This window comes from Copidosoma floridanum, unplaced genomic scaffold (genome assembly GCF_036245765.1).
Source record: "Copidosoma floridanum isolate Cflo_tuat_1 unplaced genomic scaffold, Cflo_Japanese_pri ptg000009l, whole genome shotgun sequence".
NCBI classification, from domain to species: domain Eukaryota; kingdom Metazoa; phylum Arthropoda; class Insecta; order Hymenoptera; family Encyrtidae; genus Copidosoma; species Copidosoma floridanum.
In genome coordinates, this window is record NW_028321886.1 from 1,545,162 (window position 1) to 1,573,036 (window position 27,875).

General features: G+C 43.0%; 1 protein-coding gene across 4 annotated transcripts in view; it reads right to left on the reverse strand.

Moving 5' to 3' along the window:
* Window positions 1-27,875, reverse strand: part of siz (Brefeldin-resistant Arf-GEF family protein schizo) — a 113,461-nt gene that overhangs the window by 63,261 nt on the left and 22,325 nt on the right. Inside the window, exon 1 of one of the 4 annotated variants that reach the window (XM_014361665.2) lies at window positions 19,510-19,712. The exons of 2 other annotated variants lie outside the window; for them this stretch is intronic. The gene's annotated coding sequence lies outside the window, so the exon portion shown is untranslated. Of the gene's footprint in view, window positions 1-19,018; window positions 19,304-19,509; window positions 19,713-27,875 lie in introns of those variants that run through there. One more of the 4 variants, XM_014361668.2, reaches the window with a different exon arrangement.

Here is a 27,875-nt window from a genome sequence, read left to right on the forward strand (position 1 = left end):
GTGTTATCAGCCGTGAGAGAAAGAGCGAAATGATCGTAATAAGTATCATTTGAAGTGCATAAACATGAGACCTCGAAAGGTTTGCTTTTCGTATTATTCGTGGCCATGTGTAACGACATCATGAGTCATCAGAGAATAAAAAAAACAAATCTCGCTTGAAACATGCCATGCAGTGTGACTTGATGGGGGGTGTGAGTTTGTTTTTCGTGAATTGGCAAAAAGTTGCAATGTACGATCTATAAACTATACCAGCAGAATGAAAAATTGATCGCGAAAGAATGAAGATTGAGAGATACGCCTTGCGAAGCGAGTACGTATATACGAGGAGAGACCGAACAGGGAAAAAAACGAGAGACGAGGAGAGATGAGATGCAAAAAGAGGAAAGAAGTATCCCTCTTTCGGTCGGCGAAACGGGCAATAAACGCCTCCTTATCTTTTCGACGACGTGTGCGAGTCGTCATCGCCGCCAAGCACAAAGACGGATATGTATATATTGTTGTCGCGTGCATGTGTTCGTGGCGTGGCTTTAACGATGTGTTTGAATGGCTCGTGGAAAAAAAATGTATTGCGCGCGGGTACGAGGAACCAAGTTTTTTTTGCGTATCGCGTGATCTCGGAGGGTGATGAGTTGCGATGGGGGAGAGAGATCAAGGGTGAGGGAGTAGGCGTTTTGGGTTGAATAAATTTTTTTTTTTTTTTTTTTTTTTTTTTTTTGCGAGCTCTCAATATGTGCTCTAGCATAATTCATGGTCGGGATTATTACAGCACGGCGTGAAATGTGACTATCTTGGGACACATTTTTTTCATATTTATTACGGATATTCGTAATAAATAGAAGCAACACTTCTTTTCTTCTGATTTTTGGTGGTATTTGTTGATATGTACTTTAGAATTTACGGGAAAACACTATTAAATGGAAAAAATAGAGATAAGTCGTGGACAAAACTTTTGGTGAAATTCTCGAGGACAACATATTTTGGAGCTTATTAAAATATTTATAGACTTTTTTTTTATTCCAAGATTCTGCTATCATTGTTATTGCTTGGGATAAAATATTTTTTATTCTGTGAGCCAAAAACTTAACAATTACCTGAGCCACATTTTGTATTTTATGGAATATGACAGAATGAAAAAAAAAATGTGACAAAATAATGACCTTGATTAGAAAATTCTAAATAATAGAAAAATGTCTCTTAATTTTCCCATTCCCTTCCAATTTAAAGTGAAAAAGATCCATAATCAAATTCCATTTCAATTAATCCGCTTCTCCTTTTTCCCCGTTTCAATCGAGTAATAAAATTTTCCCCGAGTCCGCGTCGATTCGATTTTATTTCTGAAACATTTTTCCATCATTCTAGGGTTAAAAGCGAAAAAAAAAATAATAATAAACAAATATAAAAGAAATTTCTTTCAAACAAAAAACTATACATGACGCACCCCAGTGCAATCAACAATCAAAATCAAAGCGACGACAATTTGTCCACAGCATTCGCTCCGTATATCGCACACATAGACCGAGTGCAAATATACGCCCCCCTTGCGCACGTACGTACACACACATAAACAAGCGCGCTGCAACTCCCCCATATTTCGAATACTCCCCCCTGACTGACTCATACGTACCTGGAGATATACGTAACTCAATAAGCTGCACGATGATGGGGACACGAGCGCGAACACAGTAGGGGAAAAACACACGAAATTCTATCGCGTTGGCTTTCGTATGGGCCCTGCTTCCTGTGCAGCGATAGACCTGTACAAAACACATGATGGGTGCATATATATACGTATCGTCGCCTAGGGCCAAATAAAAAGACACGGAGGGTGAGCTCGGCTACTGCTGCCTAGTATTGATCAGAGCCTCGCTTGGATGGATGATTAAAAAAAAAAAAAAAAAAAAAAAAAAAAAAAAAAAAAAAAATGTAACAGCACGTTTCGTGGGTCTCTTGCTTTCGTATTTGTTTGCCTATGATTGTAGTTTATTTCTCAAATCAAGTGTTTGGGTTAAAAGTGTGAAAAATACCCACCCTTAATCATCAAACAAAGTGACATTGGTGCGAAAAATCGATATACACTGAGAAAAGTGGGATCATGTAACATTGAGTATTAAAAATTTTCGTAACATACCTGAAAACACACAGTGGTACTCGCTAGTGGTTCTTTTTTGTCGGTATTTTGTTTGACAATAAATATAAATAAACAAACAAGCGCCAAATAGTAAAACTCACGAATAAAACAGATGACGGGAACGTAATCGTCTCGCGGCAAATCCCACTGGATGCCATTTAAAGTGTATACGACGCGGGAAAGGGGGATCCCTTAAGCTTCCAAGTACGGCAGGGGATGAGATGAGAGCCTTTCTATAATACACGGAATCTAATCGGCAAGCCTCGACTTTCTGGGCTCCATCACGTGGTGGTTGCACGCGACTGTGTAGGTATGTATATATACCCATACACAGTGGACGTGTTATCGATTATTTCGTGCGCGTCTGGTATCTCTCTAAACCTTGGCATTACTAAACTTCTCTCTCTCTCTCTTTTTTCTCCCTTGGAGCAGTAGCAGAGAAACAGCAGCGGAGAAAGTGGTTTGGAGGCGCCAGTTGTTGGACTGGCAAAGGCTCGGCTGCCTGTACCGCTTGGATATTGCGGTTGGCGCGTCTACCTTGGAGGAGAACTTCTCTCTCGGGAGCTATAGTTTTTTTTCGTGTAGGTACACATAAATGGATACCATGATCGCGCTTATAGTTTTTAATTTTCTCCATCTCGATTGATAATTTAATAATGCAAATATAACTCAATTCCTACTGACGCTAGAAAAAAAAAAAAAAAAAAAGAAAAAAGAAAAAAAAAGATTTTGTCTCTGTAGAGTAAAACTCTCCTTCAGTAAATTGACTATTAGCATAAAAGTAATCGCAGCAAAAATGATTTCCGTGGGTCATCGTATCCACCCCTCGGCAGTACTGCATCAAAAATAAAAATAAAGAGGGATGAACAACCCTCTCGGTCTCCGTGGCGGGCGAGACTTGTCATGGCGTCCCTTCGCGCCCGACGCCCACATGCATTTCAAGAAGCAAAGAAAGTCAGTTGTTCGTGCAAGCCAGGGGTGCAGCTTTTACCCACGCACAAGCTCACCGAAACGGCGGCTTCGGACGAAAACAAGCCTCGACAGAGCCCACACGCGGCTTACCCTCGCTTGGCCATTTAGGCCGAATCGACTCCTTGCGTGACACCCATATACGCCCCGCAAGCTCGTTTGTTGAGGTTCGCCGTGGTTGTGTGTCTATATTATACATGCGTGGCTTGTCATGTGGGTCTTTTTGTTGCATGTGAGGAGGTTAGCAGGGGAAGCTCTCCTTGTATGCAGGTTGCTCCATAGTGTGGTTCTCGTTTACTCGTTTGTCTGCTTGTTCATTGTGTACACGATCAAGCAGAGCTGTGAAACTTCATGGAGATGTCCTTATTGGTAATTTTTAACATTAAATAATAATGCATGATTACATTTAGCTGTTAAGTATACTGGAATTGTATGCTCAAAGGATAAGGGGCACAGCAATGATTCGATTTATCGTTGCGCAAGACAAATAGCTCGTTCCGGAGGCAAAACAACAATGATAACAGAGACAAAGTGTTTTTCTAATCAAATGCCTTTGGTGGACCGTCCAATACCATCGTATCGCTGGATGACGTTCTTTTGTACGCGGTGCTGGGCCACTGAAACTTTTAATATGGATAAAAGTTACGACGCTCGGTGCGTCTGGTTGCACGGGAAAATTACAGTTTTCCATCAAAGTTTCGAATAGCTCGTTGTTTCGTTAAAAGGAAAATGTCCGTTCCGAAGCTCTTTGTCGTACGCCGGAGGATAATATTTGATGTTCTCGAAATTTTTAATGGCATACAATGTGAAAAAAAAAAGAAAAAATTGACGTACATCCTTTACTATTGAAACTTTCCAGAGTACATTGCAAAGTTTCAAAATGTTCAAATCAGTGATAAAAAATTCTAGTTATGTTAAAAGTATTCTATACAATTAATTCATTTCCAGAGAGTATAAAATAGAGAACTTGCGTGTATTTTTCAGTTTTTTCTTCATTTTTCATTTTTTACCAAGTTGTAGCTGTTTATTTGTATATTTGTTGATTGGTTTACTAATGTAACTTACTGAGTTGACGATATTACGTGGTATTGTATGACATAAGAGATTTAGAACTTTTGGATTTTCTACAAGGAGAAAAAGCAAGAGCTACACTCCCGCGAAGAATTCAGGCTCGTGCATGGACGCAAGCAATGCTCAGTCAGCAACAGCAGCTTGGCGCGCCTGGTAACAAACAACCCGTCATACTCGCAAGCGTATCCTTTCACATAAGTTTGTGCGCCCGCACCGTCAATGGGAAATAATCTTATACTCCTTCCCAACGAATAAGCACACATATTTCATACTCGTGGTTTTTTTTTTATCGAATTACCCAATAGACCGTGAAATTGAGGAACTTGATGTGTATATTTATGTTTTTCAAAAATCACGTAGCCGGCAGACGATTGTCAATCGACGTTACATCGCATTTCCGCTTATACATTCGACGGGATTAACATACACACACGTTCAATGGAATCGATAATTAAACGAATTCAAAGGTAAACTCGTTCGAGGGTATTTGCTTTTATTCTGCAACTACGTACAACGTACAATGACAACTGAAATATTTTTTTCAACCATGAGTTTCTGTATTAAAAGCCATACAACGATACAGAAAGGATAATTCATTTGATAGCGACTCAAGGCCTTAGATGTTCGTGAGCACGCGAGTTGAGTCATGATTGAGTACTAGCTCGTACTCACATCGATAATCAACATCATTTTAATCATTTTAAAATTTCCATCTTGCGACAGTTTCATCTACTGGTCGAACTTAAAAAATTATTTCCCACGTACTGCAAAAAAACAAAATAACACAGAGTATATATTATACAGCCCACGAGTGATGAGCGAGCTGGAGGTGCGAGAGAGATAGAGGGGGGGAGGGAGGAAAGGGGTTTTCGCAGAAAATTAAAGCCCCATTTGAATTTTCAGCTCCTTTAGCTTCCGTAATATACTTACAAGCACTGCGCAAACCCTCTCCGCGCCAGGTATAAACGGGCTTGGCTGTTAATCTCCCCGTGCGAACGATCCTCGTGTGCATACGTACGTACACAGACACACACACACGTCCCGGCCAACCCCGCGCGCATCAAGAGTCGAGAGAGAGTTTAGGCGTGCCTGCTCTTCCATCATAATTAACCCTAATGACAGGGGGGGGTGGGCCATCGATCGCTTTCCAATTCCGGGAGAGCTCGTCGAGCCGTGAAAATGACTACACACCCACTCACGCGAACACATCCTCGCGCCATGATGGCAGTACCGTGGTGCAGTACAGCACGTTACGACTGTGTGTACGCACGCGAGTACAAAGACAAGGGGAGGAAAAAAAAAAAAAAAAAAAAAAAAAGAACCGGCATAAAAATCCGAGGGAGGTTGGCTTCTCGTACACGATTTTCCGCGCGCTTTGTTCTTCCAAAGTCAACGAGTCCGTATCGACGGATACAAGGGGTCATGGTGGCGGGTTATATATGAAGTTTCCCGTGAGCGCATCATGCAGGGCTCGGCAAATCGTGTACGAGTAAACAGTGCGCGTACCTATGTATGCGATATATTATTATACCAGGGGTATATAGTCGCGGCGCAGCAGGTTCCAAGAGGCGAGCAGAGCGAGACTACGACGTTCTCTCTCCCTCTGAGCCGATCAATATAACAACACCGTGAGTCTTCCTCCCCTCGTTCACCCAGTAGTCCGCTTTGCCTTTTCTCGGGGTTGTGCGTACACCGTCACCCTGGCATTGGTATATATATACACACACACACACATACAGAAGAGCTGTGCGCGTGTGTTGTGTGTGTTACGGTGACTAGGCTGCATATATAAGGTGGATACGTCGTGATGGGGTGAGTGAACGATTGACGAGAGAAGGGAAACGTATGTACGTATGTGTGTATGGGTGTACACATGGTGTTGCGAGCAAGGGAATGCGGACGAGTCACCGATGGCTGCTGTTGATGTATGTGCATGCGGGGAAACGTAGCGATGCTACACGGCGTTATAACGTTATAAGTAAAGAGTGTGTGCTCGTCGAGGGGATGGATTTTGTTCGTTGCTGTGCGTACGTTGGATGGAATGGATGGGTGTGTGTGGGATCATACGTTGCATTTGATAATTTACGAATATGTGTAACGTTCGTGGATGGTCCGATGATGTAGCGGGTATGAATATGCGATGGCAAATTTTTTTTAAATTTTTTTCTTGCGGGTAGAGAGAGAGAGAGAAAGAGAAAAATACAGAGTTGGCGCTTTTTTGGGGTCGTTTCGTTTGGGAATTGAAACGAGTAACGGTTTTTTTTTTGTCAATTTAAAAATGGATCTTTTGAAAGGTTTTGGGGGGGTGAATGGTCGTTGAGAAAATGTATGTTTTTGGGGAACGTAAAGCTCAAATTATTCAAATTCTTTCCACTATTCAAGAAGATTGGGGTTTTTTTTATGAGATAAGGATGATGATGGTTACGATGAGCTTACTCGTGCTATGATTTTTATTTTACATACATAAAAAATAATAACTCATTCTGGTTCTTACTTCAAAGCAATCGATTACTATTTTGGCGTCCATGCAAAAAAGTTTTAAAATTTCTATCGACATGAATAATCCACAGTAATTAAGTAATAAAAAATAATTTTTATATTTACTACATGCTAAGAACGACTTTATGCTTAAGTATCGATTACAATATTCAATACTATTGCAAGTAACGGATAATTAGTCAGTAGGAGGACACAAAAAAGTGAATCAGCCACGCAAGCGAGGGGGCCTTAAGTACCATACCACCTAAAGAATTGATGTCAGACTGCGTAAATTGCGTCACTAAAAATTGTTGAATATGAAAGAAAAGGTAAATGAAGTAGCGTATGTATTAAAAAATTTATTGTCACTTATCCTCTTAGATCTTGTAAAAGGTGATCTAAAACCGAGACAGGAGAGAAAAATACAAAGCGTACCGGGGGATGGTTGACAGGCTATTGTGCGGTAAGGCATTATATCTTAATCTTGGTGATGTAGAATCGCGGTAACCGCAGATGGAGGGAAAAAAGTACCACGGAGTCTTTAACGCACCTAATTCTTGTCTGTCCTACCTGAGAAACGACCAGATGCGGGATGATGGAGTGGTGGGAGCCGGATCTCACAGGAATACTGTGTCTTCAAACCGATCAGAGAAATAAATGAAGGAAATAGAAAATATAGAATTTAAATTTAAAGAAAATGTGGGGTAAACAGGCAAGCAAAAATAAATGAGCAAGTCACCCAGCTATAGCGGTTAATAATAACTATTCTTTCATTTGGCTGAACCACATACAAATCACAGAGATGATTCTAGAATATGTACAGTCCGACCGCGTAAACGGGACGACTGCAGAGAGACAGTCTGGTAATTTTTGTCATTTGGGTTTAGCTTTTAAAAAGTGTTGAAGTCAAGTGAAACAAGTTCAAGTAAATCAATAAACGAAATGTCCTTATTGTTGCAATGAACTAAACGAATGAAAAAAAAGTGCTTGAATTTAAAAGTAAACATCCGCAGTTGGTAAAGTTTCTGGGCTATTTTTTAGCGTAAAGTAAAACTCTTAACTTGCCTGTGAAACATTGGACTGAAACACTTGTTTTAACAATCACTCGATCTTGATACACCAGCACAATTTTAACAAAATAAACTGTTCCGCACTGTATAGGCTTGAAAGTGAAAAGAGAAGAAACAAAAAAACAAGAGGAAAACACGTTTTTGAAGTTCAGAGCTTCTTTCAAATTTCGAACGAAGCTTCTCGGCATGACCGTGCACTGAGGCGTGAAAGGACCACGATGCCCCACGAGCCTCGCTCGCGTACCAACGGGGAAGACACGAGCTACAGAGAGGTCGAGAGAAAAAAAAAAAAGGTAACGAAGCAAAAGAAAGAAGGAGCCGCGGGGAAGGATGACTGTGTCACCCATACAAGCCAGCCCCTCGAAAACGAAAGTGCACGCGCGCACGCGTACAGCTACACGTATATTTATGTACAAGAGAGCAAGGGTCGCACTTGCACGGCACCAGCCCCACGATATCCTGCATCTCTCCTACTCCTGTGGAGCAATTTCCAAGGGAGTAGAACACTCGTTTCCTTCTTCTCCGTTTCTCCTACTTCGCGTACAACCACCCACTCGCCCGTCTGCCTCTACCCTCGTATTTTCTTTCTTTCACTCGCCGGGGTTACTTACTTTTCCACCCAGCCACGCTCCCTCGAAGCTTCGGGACAAGTGCGCGTGCACGGTTCCTTGGCCTCCCCCCCACCCCCCATACGAAGCTCTATTCTCTTTCCCCCTTCACTCGCGTACACATATGTATATACATACCCACACGGAATTCCTTCCCTTGGCACTCGTGCGTGTATGCCCGATCGCGCGTGTCTACGCTGGAGTCGCCTGAATTAGTAATTCGCTCGATTCGCCGATATAAAGAATCTCCTCCCCCGTTGCTGTAAAGGGTGTATATATATAGGCCGGAGAACCTACGACGCTATAATATGCACTGGGCTGCGCGTGATCCCAGCTCAGTTAGCGGGATTACCGCGGTCCGATGTCACGCCTACACATACCGTGCATCGCGCCAGCGCACAAAGAGAAACAGGAGACGTTCCTTGAGAGATTCCTTTTACTTTCGAGGAAAGCATATATGTGACTTACATATGCGGGATGGGAGCTCGAGGAGGCTGTTAATTTGTCGTCGTCGATAAGCGAGTCGACGAGGAGCATGAGAACCCAAATGTGGATGCAAAGGACGGATATGTGATTGCCTATTAATATATTCTTTTCCTCGAGGGGCCATACCGTTGTTTGCTCCAAGAGTCCAGATAGCACGGCAACTTACGAGTGTGGCTCGGGCGTGCCACGAATGTACGTACAGTCCGTATGTATTTATACAGGGGGAGGAGGAAAGTACCGTGGGGGTATCGTGTCAACGTTAGCGTTTGCGTAAGTAATGAAAATGGGATCAGGGGGGGAGGGGATCTGCGTTTGTCCGGAGGTAATCGAAATCTCCCCTGTAATGTGGATGTATTTTGATTGCGCAAAGTCTGTGTTTGCAGGATGGAAATTATGATTTTCAATCTTAAAATGTATGTATACACACGCCTGTACTTGTAATGGTGGAAGTTGCTCGGTCGCAACGCATGCAAATATTAATACACAAGAGACGCGAGAGAGTTGGCGTTTTTATCCAATTATCCAATCATGGTTGCCCAAGCATCATCAACCTGCTTTGCATACAAAACCCCGCGCGTACCACACCATACCGTATGTGAATTAATGCCTGTGCATTTTGATGTTGTTAACCAATAATCACACGTCACATTATAGGCTAACTATCGGCCTGTAACTATGTAACTTCCTATCATGCATATGCCATAATCGACACGTGTGTCAAACAACGGTGTTTTCGTCACAGTCGTCGTGGCCGAACCTTGTTATTCCACAATATTCCACTGGGGGCTTTATGATTCATCCTCGCGAGGAGACAGCGCTCGTTTCTGTCGCAATGTGAGCCCCTTACTGTGCGCCCAGCTTTCTTTTTTCGCGTATATACACAGAGCAAATACGTGCCCGACCATCCAAAAAGTAAGGGAGCAAGTGCAGGAGAGCTGAGGTCGCGGCCTGCATCAGTCGATGACATTGGCCTTTTTTCCACTTTCGGGCGAAGACTTGGTTGTTGGCTCACTCGACCGGCTGGCAGCGATTCAAAACTTTCGCCTTTTTCCTCCTCTGCTCCCTCCGTCCCCGATATTCCCGTTTGGCTTGCAAAAATTACACGGGCCATGCTAATGTGTAAAGGTATAAATGTATAAAGTCAATGATGATTTCACGCATATAGTTTTACGTACGATGTCTTTACACCCCTTTGTAATAATTGTTGTGTATGTAAAGTGTCGGAAAGTGACTATCCCCGTTATGCATGGGTTTGGAAAACTGATTTTGATGGAAATGGTCTCCCGCAAACTCACGAGAAATGCCAACTTTTTTAAATAAAATTACCAAGCTCCGAAATATTTTTTAAACCATAAAATACTTTTTTTTTTTCAATACTGTTACAAATTGTTTCCGTAAAATAAATAGCTAAACGGTACCACTAATTCCAGTCTATCGACCATTTGGTATCAGGCGAGTGAACAGTAAGTACAGCAAGGGTACCACTAAATTTCCGAGACCGCCACAGGAAACAGCCTTGTGTATGAGTGTGCAATATTGCAAAATCGATAAGTGCAATGTTAAACTACGCAAAAAGGCACAAAGGCCAACTGTAGTGGAAAAAAAAAAAAAAAAAAAAAAAAAAGGTCAAGGAGGAGCCAGGGCTCGCTCACGCGTGTGCACGATATTCTTTCTCTCGAGAGAGAGAGATTACGGTCCTCGCGGGCGACACATGTAATAATGTGTATATGTGGTATAAATATATATGGGAATTTTCCAAAAAGTCACTCGGGGTTTAGGGTCGTAAGTATAGCCGACTGCAGCGACAAACGAAACGCGCATCGACTCCCCGCCCGAGTGTGGTGCACATGGCACTTTGAACGATCGATCCAACCTAAAAAAGAATTCTCTTAACGATCTCTCTCTCTCCCTCAGTAGCTGCACATCAAGTGGCTAGAGTCCACTCGAAAAACGAGGGGCTGCAGAGTACTGGCAGAGTTGAGCTGCTGAAGAGGAGGAGTGAGTACATAGTATAGGTATACATATTATACGGCGGTACAGCCGGTGTCCCTGCATGCACGTATATACGTCAAATATAAACCACCCTCGCGTGCACGTAAAAACTCACCATGTACATTATATGTATTTGCACACAAGCTTGCGCCTCTCTTTCTCTCTCATACATGGAGAACAAATGATAGAGGAGGGCGAGGGGGCGCGGGTATATATATATATATATATACACGTGACGGAAGCTTATGCCATACTATTGATTGCAGTTGGCAAGTGTTGTAGAGCGCCCGCGCGTGGGTGACGGAGGGGAAGTTGTGGGGCTCGCGGGTAAATGTACGTACATATATATACGCACGTAGAGATGCACAGGCGGCGCTCATCGTGTATGTATGTATGTGTGTGTATTCGTGCAGCCGGCGCCACGAGCGGAAAACGACTTTTCCGCTTTTCTCCCTCCTTAATACTTTGTCCCTCACGTTCTCAATTATTTCGGTACGCGAGGTGTACGCACTTTGAGCTTCTTATCTGCCGGACTGCAGGGAAACTTGTGGTTTTTCTTTCATGTTTCACCTTACTTTTTAAAACACGTTTTATCGTCTTGTTTTTACCGTAAACAGGAACATTTTTAAATTTTTCAATGGAGGAAAAAATCTTCTTTTGACACGTATACATACCTACATCGGATGTTTCGTATTTAGAAAGCCTTGTAGCTGTGCCACAGCAAGGGAGTATAAAAATGAGGACTCAGCACAGTGTTAGTTTCAAATTAAAGTTTAAACGAAACGCTGCCCTACTTTTTTAAAATCTTCCGACAAATGACTGCACACGAACACGCGCATTTTCTCGCTGTTACGGCAAACGCAATGCTTACATATTGCGATCGCAGTTAAAATTAAAAATTACGAGTACACGGACCTAGTTTTCAAACTATTCGCAAAGTAAACTTGATTGCGCTCGCTGTGGTCATTGATAATCGGCAACTCGTAAAGTATCAATTTTCGAAATCATCATCGCTTCGTTTACTGTGTGGCAGTAGGCGTTTTTTCCGATAGCACCTCGGAATTAAATTCCCAAGTATTAAAAAAAAAAAAAAGTAAAACGGCACGCTTACGTCACGGAGCACAACCACTTTAAAAATGAAAAAAAAAAAAAAAAAATACCAATCTGATGGAACGCTCAATTTTTCTGTTCAATGGCACGTAAAGAAATAGCATGTATACCACATTTAATGAAAATACAAAATTTTCATATTATTAATGTAATTACTGAAACCGATCGCCAAATTAATGTATACAGTTATACTCGTGGTACCTCGAAAACTCGTACCTTGAAACGATTTTTTCTCATTTGTACCACTGATATACGCGAATTTTACATGTACACCGATCGTGTACCGCAATAGCTCTGGACGCAAAACACAACACCTATACCCTTTCACAGCAGAGATCAAAATAAATAATGTGGAGAATCGTAAAATGTCGACTGATTTACCGATCGCCGAAAATACCAGAAAATAAATAGACCGAAAAAGAGGAGGGGGAGCTATTAACGGCCGTGGTACTTTGGCGCACGCGACATGCCATTTGCATAAACTTCCCTCGCGTGTAAGTATGTATATATATATACGTAAACGGAGCCGTGAAGGTCGGCTAGCTTTGATTTTCGGATGAACGGCAGGAAGAAGCTGCTAAGCGCGCGTGACCTTGGTGTACGGGTGGGTGGTAGACAAGTGCGCACGTATAATGTATACGTGCTCGCAACGAAAATCAATCGGATGGCTTGCAAAGATACGGTGCTGCTGTGTGGGCAAGTCCCGGGAGACTTACGTGCTCCTGTGAGGATCAACTGAGAAAGAGGAGGAACCTGTGTGTGTGTGTCGACTAGTACTAGAGGGAGACAAATTTATGATTGATTGATTTTCGTCACTTTTGAATGTGGCGTGTGATAGGAAGAGTTATCAGATCGATTGCAAACAAAGGGTGAAAGGGCTGAAGTAATCAGAGAGGGTTGAATCGCATCTTGTTTTCTTTTCTCTTTTCTTAAAAAAAAAAACAGTACTCGTATTATTAAATAAATTATTTACGACGTGTACACGTCAAGGCAGCACCAGCATCTCGTGAGCGCTCAAGTGCACAATGGGTTATCCAAGTTTTTCATCTCGATTGAATTATTACGCTACTTATGCAATTGCGAATTAGTCTGGTGAATTGGGTTATACCCTCCCGGCTCTTTTGATCGAATCGTTTAATTTCGTTAAGTAAAAGTCAGGCGTTCTCGCGTTTCGCTGTACGCACGATACCTCCGTGTAATTACGAGCGATTACTCTGAATTGAAGTCGTGTGCAGTCGGTGTAAATCAAGAGGATTTTTTTTTTTTTTTTTTTTTTTTTTAGAAGAAGAAGAAGAAAATACAGAACGTTTTTCTTTAACCGTTGTTCTATTGGTTGGTATTACCAGATGGGATATTAAAAAAAAAAAAAATTTCCATTGTCACTTCGTCTTGGGGTAAAAGATTGACATATTAATCCACAATTTTCAATATTTTTTGAAAACATGTTTACAATTTGTACATTGTCGTCTTACATAAAGCGTACAAGTTTTTATTAACGTGTACGAGATTCAAAGTTTTGGCGCAAACACAACACATTTTTGGAGTAATGAGCGTTGTGATGTCACCAAAGGTAATCTATTTATAAGAAGTCTTTTTTTCCAACAGCCCACGTTGTAATATACATGTCCTTCGATTCAGCGGAACGTCTTTTTCAATTTACGAGGCAGTGCTTATACTTTTGCCACTAAATGATTAATTATTATATGGTTAAAGTTAAAACGTTGTTGTTAAAATATACTATTCAATGCGGATGAACCCAAAAATCGTAATATGATTAAGCCAAGATTGTCAACAAAAGCACACACGCACGAACAAATGAAAGGCCCAATTAACCCTGAATTCATGGGAACGCACAATGGCTCAAAAAAACCAAGTGAGCAAGCCTTAATACATATATACATTAGACGCAGTGCCATGGAATAGAGTCTAGCCAAGTCTAGTCACCTCCAAAGACAGACATTTCAACGTCAGTCGTCGCACCATATAGTGGCTTATGCCCAGACACGTGTCTCTGCTCCCGCGAGAACATCGCATTAGCACAATCCTATACATATAAATATACGTAGACGCGCGTCTAGCCTGTCGTCGCCACATCCAAATAAGATACTCAGACGAGGTGTAAATGTTTGCTGGAGCGTTTTGTAGGCTAGCGAGTGCGGTTGTGCGTGCCTTTCTTTGGCTTGGCCACGGCGGCCGTGCAAAGCCTCCGACGCGTTGAGAGTATACTCGCGTGTGCTCCGCGAGCTCTACTTTTTCCTTCCTCATTCTAGCAATGGTTGGACGTCGGATCTCCGCTGTTACCGAGAGCTTTTACTCATTTTTCCGGTCATCCCGTGCACCCGCAGAGGCAGAACGCAATCTTGGATTGCGCAAGCTGGCGCATCCAATTATCGGAAGATGCTTCCTCCTCGTGCTCATCGGCAGATCAATCGGAAAATGCTCCGACAAATTGCCGAGCGAAAACCTTGAAGAGCATTTTTATGTACGGCGTATTTATTGAGCCATTACTGCTAATTGATTGAGCTCCACGGAATATCATTGGAGGGTCCGTCGATCGTCTATTTGATTCGACGTCGTTTTTAATGTATTCCAGTCTCGTGTGGTATTTTCCTTACGGTGCGTTGTCGCTGCCCTGTGATTGATACTACACTTATTACAATGTCAAATCAAAAATCTCCATAAAATCATCGTGTGTACGTGCATGGTAACAAACACGGGGATGCATGAAAATATTCCTTTTTTTTTTCATGCGATAAATTGTACGAGCTATATACAATAATGGTGTACAACGACCACTATATTATATGCCGAACGTGTAATTATAATGTATATAAATTAATCTGTCGTCCGAACTCGTCCGAACTCGTTGTCCTGTACACCGCCATCGGCGATGGCGCGTCAGAGTCGCGACGATAAATTATTCGGGAAAACTCGTCCACGTGGGGTGTAAAAAAAAAAAAAAAAAAAAAAAAAAAGTGTATTACACGAATCATGACAGGAAGTAAAAACAATATTTGCATGAATTCATGAGTAGACCTGTATTGCTTTGGTGTAGATAAAAAGCCGTGCAGCCATCCCCACCTTACTATAAATATATACCTATATGGTGTCAACTAATTTCACTGTCCCGATGAAAACTCGTCATCGCATCAAAAGTTGGTCCAACTTACGGCGAACTTTTGCTCCGTCGCAGTCAGCATCAGTCGATTCGCGTACACCCACAGGGAGCAGGGAGAATTACAAGTTTACTCGGAATATTAGCATAAAACACGGATGAGAAAAGTCCTCCGGCAACGAAAATGCAAAAGACAAAGGAGAAAAGTTGCGAGAGAGAGAGAGAGAGTTGAGGCGGTGCAACTTTGGAGCCGAAAATATTCCCAGGGGGGAGTCGTCGCGACCGATCGAGCGACGGAATAAAAGGGACGAGCCATCTCTCTCCTACCATTGACTCGCTCGCGAAGAGCAAAGTACAGCGAGCACCAAAACCAGGGGGTGGGCGGGAAAAAATGTATTCGCGAGCCTCGCTGTCGTGGCCGTCCATTCATGAAAAACCAAGCACACACATTTCTACTCGGCTTTTAGCGCGTAAAGTATAATAGGTACAGGTCGAGCACTTTTGGTGGCACGTGAGCTTGAAGCATCAACTTTTTCTTTCTATACGTATACACGTGAGCTCAAGGGGCACTGCTGGCTTCTCTTTCAGCCGTCGACCGACGACGGCAGCGACGAGCTTTTCAGCTAACGCGAAAGCTAGACTAATTTTCCCGGCCGAATGAGCCTTTCAACGAAGAGAAATTGAGACAACGATAAGGGCCGAAGGAGGCGGGATCTATCAGCATCTATAGCTGTGTATAACCAAGAGAAAAAGGGGTAAAAAAAGTTCCACGAGCTTGCGGTTGCAGAAAATTTTCTGCCTCTTCTTTTTTCAGCGAGTATGCAGCCAGTAAAGCTTGGCATTTTCATTCCACTGTTTTATCCTTACTATTTCGTCTGTGAGTGCAAGAAAACACATTTTTCACTTTATAGTATAGACAAACGACAGCTCGTGTATGGGCAAAAAGTATTACGGCAATTACTCCTGGCTTGAAGGAACAAAGCAAAAGAAACAGGATTTGAGTTAAAGTCGCACGCCAGCTCGATCGACAACAACGTCTCGATCAGTTTGCTACGCGAGCATCTCGTACTCGCTCGACTATTTCGTAGATCAATTACGCGAAAGCGCACGTGCGTCGCTCTGTGCTCCGTTTCCCCACGCGCGGGGACACTTTAGCATAAGAGCGCTCGAGTATTTTAATTTGGCGCATACATCCCCCCCAAAGAATACCAGTTCCACGCGTGTGCAGAGAGTACACCACGGGAATTTCAGATATGCACGTTGATTCGAGAAGAAGAGCCCGAGGCATAGGTACAATACGCTAGGACATTCTTGGGAACTGTGACGATTGTTACTGTGGTGGGGAGACGCGGGCGCTATGGTGATTAGTGCTGGGTAAAATTAATTACTGTGTACATACGCTCGGAGACACGCAATGAAATCTTACAAATCCCCTTCCCCTCCCCCAAGTTGTTTAGAACTTCTTGGAGGCTGTACCCGGATAAATAATGGCTACTTATGATTTTTCAAAGTAACGCTGGTGGGTGACTTTGGGAATCCATTAAATCAGTTTTTTTTTTTAGTGGATACACTTTCATACGTTTAAACATTTTGGTAATCAAAGACATAATTTCACTTTGATTGCATTGGGTTTCACACTTTTGTATAAAAAGAACCAGTGTAGATACGACATTTGATCCAGAATTAAAACGACACACCCTACCAGTCTCTAGTCGATGTATAAACTGGTGGCATTTATAGGCGTGCACTGAAGCCCCAGTTGAATCGTAAATCAGACACCAATGAGATTTAAATCAAGAAATTTGGCTAAAGAAAAGCAATTTACACCGAAATTCAATCAAAGACGTACACACGCGTACGACACTGCAATATGTCCACCTGAATAAATGGCCCTTGCAAGGATGGCGGGCCAACGGAACCTCATCTAAGAGAGAGAGAGAGGGAGGGAGGGAGGACGAAAGACGACGACAAATAAAGCCAAAGACACTGGGGGGAGGGTACACGCAGTGGCATTAAATCCCCCCTCTGGGAAGGGGCTCATGTCGGGCAATGTCACTGTAAATCACTGACACGCATTCAATCCACACTCCTTTTTTTCCCTTTGGACGCCTATACCTGTACGTGCGCTCGGCGATAAAAAAAAAAACAAAAAAAAAAAAACAAAAAAAAAACAAAGAGTGACGCTTGCAGCAAGCACACAAAGGACCAGAGAGAAAAGCCGACCGGCGAGCAAAGGGAGAGAGTAAGGTCCGACGATACACATGAAGGCGGCGAGCGAACGGTAACGCGGGAGATAGGAGTAGGAGGAGAAGGAGGAAGAAATCGAATCCCGAGAGAAAGAGAGATGGACCGCCCTCGCACGCACACCATGGTAATATTCCAAAAGGTGCAAGGCCGTCATGTGTCTCGCGACGAGGGAAGAGTAAGGGAGTGCGGACGAAAGAACACGCGCAGACTAAACAGCGGAGACGAAGATAAATGGTCACGGGGTGTCCCGCGACGCCGGGCAAAGTATTGGATGTGGGAGACGGTCTCCCGCGTGTAATTTTATATACACAAACGCAACGGAGCGCCAATGCGAGTTTGTTATTAAAGTCCCGTCCATGTGCGTGTGATCTCTCTGAGCTGTTGTTGCACGTGTTATCGAGTAGACGTGAAAACTGCTCGTACGTGTGAATATTAAATTTCTATTGTTTGCATCGGCGCCTCTCTCCGCTGATGTGGAGTAATTGTACGTCATTAAACATCCCCACGTGTATTATCTTGGGCGATGGAAGCATATTAGCAGAACTTTGCGATGGTTGCAACGAGTCTTTATTGGGTATCGCATCTGTAAGTGGGCACATTGAACGGCAGCTCATGAATGTGGGATAAAGAGATGATTTTTTTTTTTCTCTGTGATGGCAAATCAGGCTTGGCAGTTACATGGCACAGTAAGTGAAGAAGGTTTGTGATGGTCGAGCTCAAGCTGATTACGTTTTCACAGAGTGTAGACGGCAGGAGTATGGAAATCTTGTTGGATGCACAGAAAAATGTCAAACGTTCTCCATTCGATTCGATATCCTATATTGGGCTATGGTGGCTTTTACAAAATATCGGATGGACGTGTTTCCCATAGCTTGAAATTGGATCTTGCAAGCGAAGCTTTTGTTACAGATATTTGACTCGCAAATATTTACGTATACGTGCGTGGAATAAAGTTTTATCTCCTAAATGAAGTTATTTCAAACAATTAACAATGTCATTGAACTAACTATGTAATAATAATAATAATATATATCGTTGTATGTTAAATCAGACGTGAGATTCGTAACAAGAGAAATGGTAGAGAGAATATCAATATCGTACCATTTTTGTCTTTTGCAGAATCCAATATTGAAAGCAAAAGTTTTTCATTCGATGTGTTTATTTAACAAATAGTCGAACAGTATATAGTAAGCCTTGACTCGCAAACTGGTCAATTATTGGCTGTACTTATTATTTTCCATCGAGCCAATGAACTAAACTACTGAGTGTTAATTGATTCCACATACCGCTCGATGTGTGCCACTTGAATTTTGATTGACGTTAACAGCTCACTTGACGCTCGTGAGGATGGATATACCCGATTCGGCCGTTCTTTATCGCGATCGTTACAAGTATTCAAACAATAATTCACCAAATCCCATTTTGATCGAAAAAAAAAAAAAAAAAAAAAAAAAAACGTTGTAGAAGTTTAAAATTAGCAGCTGTTCATTCATTAGTCTACTCTAGAACATTACGTTGGGGCATCATCAATGGCAGAGGCGTGGGGAAGCGGAGTAAACCAACTTCTTGGCAAGCCTCTCGGGGCGCCTGCTCGTCAAAAACAGAGATGAACGTGTCCGTGAACGCCGGACAGCACGATTATTAACAACAAAAGTATTTTTGTGCGGATTAGAGGAAGTAAATATAAAACGCAAGGACATTGGAGAGGAATGAAAATTCTAAAAAAAAACAAAAACCCACCCACCTTGGTCCGGACTATTGGTCGAAAGCTCAAGTTGCCTCGAAGCTTGATGACGACCCAACGGAGCAAGCAACGCAGCTGTTGTCAGAATCTATCATCCATCAATCCAGAATAGCATCGGTATGCAACGCTGAACCTTGCACTTCCCACGTCACCAGTGCCACCACCTGGTCTCCACAGTCACTCAAAAGCACAAAAGCTCGCATCGTCAGTAACGCACACGTGCCCGAGTCCAAGCTCTATACGACCGGAGCACAGCAAACCACGGGGACATCAGCTGGACAGACAGGTAATAGACAGTCGAGAAGAAAGACGGAACTCATCGTCACCGCATCACTCGTCTCGGGCGCTAATCAAATGACACGCGTGCCTGCGTCCCTCATACGTTACCACAACGAAAATAAAACAGTGTCGAGAAAAAAAAAACAAAAAGAAAAAAACAAAACAAATGGTTACACCCACGCACGTATGGGTACATGGTCGGAAGTACGTACCGTTATCGCGATCCAGCTGCAACACTTGCTGTTTATTCTCCTCGACGAGAGCACCTCGACGTGACAGTGGCCGTGAACAACAGCAGCAGCTACTCCTCCTTCCGTTCCGTTGGCTTCGCGTGGTTTAAACGCCGCGGACTTTTACCGCCGCTCGTCACACACACACACGCACACCACCACCACCACCCGCACCAGCTACTCACTTACACGTGCATCGTCCAACCCACGCGCACACACACGCCACAGCTGTGCACTCGCTGCTGTACTCTACACACGTAGGCGCGCATCCCCTCTGTTATCAGCCAGGGAGCGAGTGGTCGTCCGTGGCGCCTCCGCGTCTACAGTATCCGTCATAGATAGACGGAGGCAGTGCACCGCGTTCAGAGTCGGTGGGGCCTGTACCTACGTGCCCCCAGCGTAGCCACTATACTCGGTCTCGGTGTAGCGTGTGAATGGAAGCGGAGCCGCGGCGGCGACAACGGGAACGAGACGATGATCTACTCTATACAACCAACACTACGGCGACTAGTGGCAGCGTGGTGTGGCGCCTCTCTCTCTCTCTCTCTACACTCCACTCTGTGTTCTACGGTGTGCAAGCTCTCTCTCTCTCTCTCTCTCCTCTCGGCGCGCGCAATCGAGATACAGATGGAACACCCGAGATGAAAGCTCCCCCCCTTGGCCTGTGTCGTAGCAAAGCTCTCCCCCGTGCACGGCTCGGTTATGTGGCCCCCATCTCGCTCCAATACGTATGTACATCTGTGGTACGAATCGAAACAGAAGAGGATCCTCCTCCTCCGGTCTCCGTGGTGTGATTCTGCGCCGTCGTCGTCTTTATCCGGCTTCCCCTCTCTTTGTGCCTTCCAGTTTGTGTGAAAAGCTCCCCTACCGCGCTATGGCTCCCGAGACTTTGCACCGCAGACTCGCCATGTACGGGGAGCATCTTTTCTTTTTTTTTCTTTTTTTCTTTTTTTCTTTCCCCAGACTCTGTGTACATGCACACACACACACACACACACACACACACACACACCTTGAGTCTACGTAGGTCCCAGATATTTTTCCCTTCACGAGAGCAGTTTGTACTATGGTACTCGCGCAAGCTCCCGTGCTCGAAAGTCCGGGTTCTATTTTTACCCGCACCTCCAGCACGGACGACCACGATATCTCCTGCGAGCGCGTGGGTGATGGAAGCTCGGAGTGCTTAAACAGCGAGAGATGATGATGCTGATCTTGCTTTTGCCTCCTCATCCGGGGGGGGGGGATATTTTTGGCGACAGCGTCGAGTGTCGGGTGTGCGGGGTCGGGAGTTTTCCACCGAGTAATCGAATTTTAGGGCTATACGCGAGGGATGAAAAATATAAGAGCTTTTTTTTGTGGATCGACCGCACTTGTTGTTGTCGTCGGGGCTTACATCTGGTGCGCGATTTTTTTTTTTTTTTCAAGATTATCTCCTTTTAAAGAGGCGTTATTTTCGAGCTTGATGAATCATTCGGTTTAAATTTACGTAAAGATTTGTAAAAATCTCAACAACTATCGTGTTTTTGCGTTACGTGAAAAGTAGCAGGTCTTATCATCGACGATGGGCCATTTTCCTGGAGAAGCCCCATATATCAGTTGGTAGAGAAGACATTCCAAAAGCTCACAGCTTCGAGCTTTGGATGTTCAATCGAGGGAACGGTGACGCAAGAGTGTTGTTAAAGTCCGGAGAAAACTCGCCAAAAGTGGCAACTTTGTAGACGCCAGTTGTATAATGTATACCGATCTTCCGTCTGATCGAATCGTCTCCGTCTCTCATGTTTGCCCGGTTGCATCTACCGCAGGCGCTGTTTTCTATGAGCTACTTATTGCCCGCACAACTTTTGTCCATTTGGTACATATCGGGGACGAAAAGGAAATCATCCTGAAATCACTTATGTTAAGAGCTTACTGTATGGTTGCTTTTTAGTCAATTGTCACCCTTATCCACGTCACTATGTTATTTGGTTCATATATACTTCTAAAAGAAAATTTTATAACAAATTGTTTTGAAATCGGCACTCAAACAATTCCATAAAAAATACAACTTACAAATCAATGATATTTAATATAGGTACAGCCGATGAAATTATTGTTTCTTTTTCTCTTTCTCTGGCTTTTCGAGTAAAACTCGAAAGCGACGTCCAAGCACTTTGACATCAAAGGCCCAGAGAGCAACGATCTCGGCACACGATGTACCCCACACGTGTGTACACCCACGAACAAAGCTGCACTTATACCGAGCGTTGACGATTTTTCGAAAAAAGTCTGAAAAATTTTCCACATCCCCACACACTTTCCGCACCGCGGTCCCTCACGTGTATTTTTTGTTTTTTTTTGTTTCTTCCAAGTGGGTAGCTCTGAAAAAAAAGCGAGAGTAGATTCGACGCTTAGAACAAAGCAAGCTGGTGTATAACGTGTCTACGCGACACAACAAAGGAAGGGGGTACTACACACAGTAGTACGGGAGAAGCGAGGGCCAAGCTACATCGGTGGACAAAAAAAGCTCTCCCATCCAGCCGGGGATCATGCACGATGGGCGTGGGAGATATAGCTTTTTTTTGTTTTTTTCTTCCTCCGAGGCCCCGTAGCATACATTACTGCCCCGCGCAACGATGACCATTTATATTATAAACATCCGGTTGCTCCTGCCATACATAATACCTACACCTCCGAAGCGTTATTACCTATACGTATAGCTCCGTGGATCTGCACTCGTCTGCACCCATATCGTGTGTATATGCCCTCGTGAAATCGTGCAGGTATGTTAATCAAATGCAATGCAGGCCTTCCTGCTCACGGCTGTACGTGTAGTATACGTGGGTATGCGCTGTAGTACGAGTCGCCTCGATGGCGACGTTTTGACGGCTCTCCGGGCTTCCTCTCTTCTGGGACTCGTTTCATATGTATACGTATGTATATGTGCGAATATACAGGGAGTCATCTGCTGTCACATAACAGCTAGCTGCACGCGTGCCTTTTGCAGTAACCCATGTCGGGCGTGCTCTAAACCGTATTTTTTATGCTTCCGGTACGGAGCTCCAGCGCATGTATATATACGTGTCCAGTGTTTGATTTTTCTTCTTTTGTCGCGTTGTTTGGAACCCCATAGGTCTATTTCTATAAGCTGTACTTTTCGAAAGAAGGAAAATAAGTGTATACAAATATATGCTCGTTGGGCCTTGTTTGGTCAAGAACTTGTGGCCACAAGACCTACGCGTGATGATCGCTGCAATCTGTGGACAAGCTGCTATTGCAACAACACGTGTCTGTAAAGTGTCTTTGTGCCAGAAAAAATGATGTTAATTTACAAAAAAAAAAGAAATAAATGTTAAAAACAGTATGACTCTGAATGATACCGATAATCTACTTTATCACGTTTTATACGGAATACTAGTAACTTACCGCGATACTGGAGATATTCGTCAAGCAAAGAGGATGATCTTAAAACTAATGCGATGGAAACTATACTGAATAGATTGTTTTCAATCACTTCTTCTCTTCTGCAGGGGGTTCGTTTTTCAAAACCCATTAAAAATGAGAAAAAGGTCCTTGGGATCGCGAATCGCGACGCTTGTACAATGATGGGTGTCGGGTGTAAGCTTTCACGATTGCAATATCGTACTTTGATATTTATGTGTGTGTGCCATCAAATGTCCGCACCAACAGCGGCAGAAAGTGGAGGAGCAGAGACGCCGGTGTGATGTATACAATTTTTAATGGAAACCAGTAGTGGTGGTGGTGGTGGTGCTAGTAGCCCTTCAAGTAGCACTAGTGAAATGGACCCGCACTTTTCTGTGAGAACGAGCTTTCTTCGAAGTCAGAAAGTAATGCTTCTTGGAGATATATAATATATATGTATGTGGTGTATAGGTACGCGTTTCAGATAACTGCGTTTGCTGTTGCCATGGTAATCCGATAGGTCGAGGGGGTGGGGGGAAACCATTGTGCATCCCAGAAGCGTAGCTCTCGTGATTTTTAAATTGAAACCTTTTCCATAAAATATTCATGGAAATGAATCGAAAATATTTGGAAATTTCTAAAAACATCGATGGCTAATTATTAACTTAATCGAGGCAATCTAAGTTTTAATTAAATTTTCTTATTATAGATGTAATTTTACAACCAGTTAGGTGTTTGAATTAAAGTACACGTTACACTTTGTTTTTTGCTTATCGAGATGTAAGTTGCACTTACAAATATTACCGTAAACACTATATTAAATATGCTGTGACAATATTGACACTCATCTGTATCATAAATGTTTAAAATTCTGCAGCCTACCTATGGTTATTTTTATAAAAACGTGGATTGTTTTTTTTATAACTATATGTAAATATATATCAATGAACTTTTGAAAATGTTACAATTTAAAAACTCACTTGCCAATTTATGTACCAAATAGAGCACTTGGAAATCGTGGGCAGCCACCAAGAAAAGACTAGTAGAAAGCTCATGTTTATTCTGAAGAGATTGAAGCCCCGATAAACGAATGTTGGTAGACTTTGATCGGAAGATAGTACGTGTGTTAAACGCCCGGTGATAGCCATTTGCCGACGACTCATAGTCACTAGCGATACAAAACATTTTTATAGGAAATCATTTATATAAGTATTCTTACCGAATACTATTATAATCTGTAATTCCGTATTCATATTCTCGAAGCACAAAGGAGCCTCGTCATGCAGGAAATTATTCTGTCTCAGACTTTTTCCAATTTGCGCGATGATATTGCGTACACTTTATGATTGTTTATAAAAAAAAAAAAAAAAAAATGAAAAGCTTCGGATTTAATAAGGTATTAAAAGTCGACAGAAGTTGTTTGACGTTTCTGCAGCCCAGTGAAATCTTTGGATCATATTTGTTGAAATCCGCAGCACCGCGACTCCCAGAGACACCCAATGGCTTCAACTGACCTCCTACGCTTGTAAAAGGCACTCCGGAAGTCTTTTTCAGCGCCTCCCACTCTCGCCATGCGCGTAAACGCGCCCATAAAACGCCACCATAAAACGAGGCGAGGGCCTATCTCGTCTAATCATCCTAAAAAAAGTCCTCCACCCAACGATGTCCCAGCATTCATTATCCCCTTTATTCACGCAAGACAGTAACTCTCATGACAACAAAAAAAGTGACGGGGTAAGAAAAACTTTTCTCCAAATGTATATAGCAGGGGAGCTCATACTTCGGATGCATCGCAAGCCCGATTCTTTCGAAAATACAACGACCGCAATGCCGTGCTACATAACGAATGCCATAGAGAGAAAGAGAGAAAAGAAAGCATTATATGCATTATAGCACGTACAGAAGCAGCAGGGATTCAGTGCGGGAGTCTCTTTTCTCGCTCTCGAGATCATAAATAAACCCGCGCGTGCATCAGCGTTGCTATGTATATGTGCACTCGCTCTCCACTTTGGTTGGGCGAGGTTGGTTATTTTACTGGTGTGGCCAGAAACATTTTTTTTTTTTTTTTTTTTTTTTTCTATCGTGCCCTCATATCGCAGTGGGGGTGGTGCGAAAAAACGAGTGGACGAGTGCAGTCAGAGAAAAAGCATATCGCCCGAGCGTCCGAGGGGCGTCACAGGACTGGGAGCGTGGAAATGCTTGGACCCGCGTGCTTCCACCCCTGGTATTTTCCCTCCGTCGATAGGCTATGGGAAAAACTACGGATCGAGCTAGCGATGATAAAAGACCGAGAGGGAGGGAGGGAGGACTCGGTGGCTACGTCTCGGGGTTGATAAACTCGAACGAGGCCGCAAGATACAGCCTATGCACCCATGGCTAATAGCTATCGGTGCAGCTATATGTAACGGCAGCGACGGTGGCGCGAGATGATTTTCTTCCAAGAGAGAGAGATAAGCACCGAAATTCTCGAGATTGATTATCGATCGGAGGAGCTGCGCGTGAGACTGTGGCGTTATCGGTGGTACCGCGCCAACGAGCCTCTTTTTCCCTTTTGTCTTATACTGCAGAATAATGTGCACCGTGTATCGCAAGCTTTTTTTTTTTTCTTCCAATTCTTACGTAAATAGAAATGTATATATTCATCGAAATTTTTCGGAATGTATATGAACTTTGGATGGTGATTTTTTCATCCGTTCTTGCAGGAGACTTTTTCCAAAACCCATTTGAAAATGACAAACCGCATAACTTCAATCCACTCCCGGTTCCACTGTTGTCCCAACAATTTTTCAGATGCGACAACGTCAAAGCCAACCAACCAACCCCGTATATTGTTGATGAACCAATACCTCCAATCGAGAGTGCGTGCATATATATATACCAGAAAGAGATTTTATGCTGTATGTCGATGCGATGTTCTCCAGTAGGAGAACAAAGAGCAAAGGGTCACACAAACGCGCAGAGACACACGTCGAAACGATCAAAGGCCCCTCCCTCCTCCGAAAGATCGGCTCTGTGCTCCTTATTTGCTTCTCGTTCGTCTTCTTATTCGTGGCGGTGGGCCTTCGCGCTTATATATATATAACGACACACGAGCTTGGGTGTGTTGTATTTTTAGATCCTCCAACGCGAAGAAAAATCACTTCGGGATTCCCTTCGTGGGTGTGAGCGCCTTATCCTCGGATCGTCGGTATTAATATATGTGTACGCGGGTGTTGGGCTGAATTCTTGTGCCACGCGGGAATTCTTCGGTGATGTATTTGTTTTGCCGTGGGTGAGGTATAAGTGACCCAGTAGTCGATGGTAATACGTCGAAAGGATTATTTAGTACGAAACAACGCCACCGATCGAAGAAATTGTAGGTGGAAAACATATTATGAAGGAGCGTTTTCACGACGGAGTAGCTCTAAAATAATGTCACTGACATAATATGATCAATAGACTACTACTGGGCCTTTTTAATCTTGCTTTGTATTCCTTTTTCCTTTTTCGGTTTAGTTGCATTCACGGATGTATCAACTGGACATATTAAAAGAAACTTTTTTTTTCTCCATAATTAGTATTGTATATAACCAAGTTTGACCAGGATGTAGCTCACGAGGCCATTTATTTATTATTCTTTTTTTTAATCATTCCGCACGATGTGGATGTGTTACAGATATCCAGTTGCGTAACTCGTGTAAAGTCATGCATGTATTGTTCGGGTCAAGCTGTGCAGGTTGAATGAACTTTGTGAGCTGTATAGGAAATCATCGTATATAATTTTAACGCGTATGTGAAAAACAAAAGCGTTCGAACCTTTGTGTGGAACATGGAAAAAATTGGCCGTAACAAATGTACGCGAGCAAAGCGTGGCGAGTGCTGTTTCACGATTCGCAGAAATGAGAGATTCATCCGAATTACACGCATCTCCAGAGTCGAGGTGGAAGATGGAGAGATAAGGGCAAATAATGCGAACGAAAAAATGGCACTGTGCTCCACATACTCGTGTATACGTGCGTGCATATATATATGTATACACGCAAGCGCTACCAATCCGCAGCAATCATTGTTGGCTCGCGTGCACTGCGCGAGTCGAGGGCATTATCTATCTATCACGCGGAGTCGGACGTAATTTACAACCATTTCTGGAACGAACGGCGTTGCGGATGATGCGCGCACAAAGACAGGGATTGATGACGCTATCGGATTATTTATTTGTAAATGATGTGACACTGGTGCCTTTTTCAATGTTCGATAGATCGAGACGAAGGTTTCACATCACGCACGTGCTTGGAAACCAGTTTGCCTAAAGGAGCCAAAAAGTTTCGTACTTGTTGCCCGACCTGGCAATTAAAACCTTCACGTGAAACAATTCATTTTCACACGTAAGGAATTATTTGTAATTTCGGATGAATAATGAAATTTGCTCTCGAGAATACTGTACGACCTGTAATTATCTGTAATAAAGACCGTTTGTGTGTTCACGTGTGCGTATACTTGTCGTTAAATTAATTTGTTTTCATTTAATTCGTAGAAAATTACTTATACTCTTCTCTCGTTCTTTTTTGTTCTCCTTCGCGTGCGATTAAAGCAAAGATACAACGTTCCCACTGCCGTTGGGTTTACTTTACTTCGAAGCCTACAGAAATGATGTCACTTCCGGGTTAACGTGAGAATCACCGAAATACATTAGCGCGTCTTACTTTGTACTCCTACACACGCTGTCTTGAACTCGTATGGTTAAAAGCGAGGTTAACAGAGTTTATGCTATTACAATTAAGCCCAACTGTAAAAGACTTTAGCTGAACTTAAAAAATTTTACAATGCAATTGAAGGTTGTTGTTTACCGCTCATTTGTAAGTGTTTTAGACTGCTCGATTGTATTTTGTAACTTTTTTGTCTTCGAGTTCAAAGTTCGTTACGTTGACTTACTTTTTTTCCATACATTTTGGATTTTTAATGAAAAATCA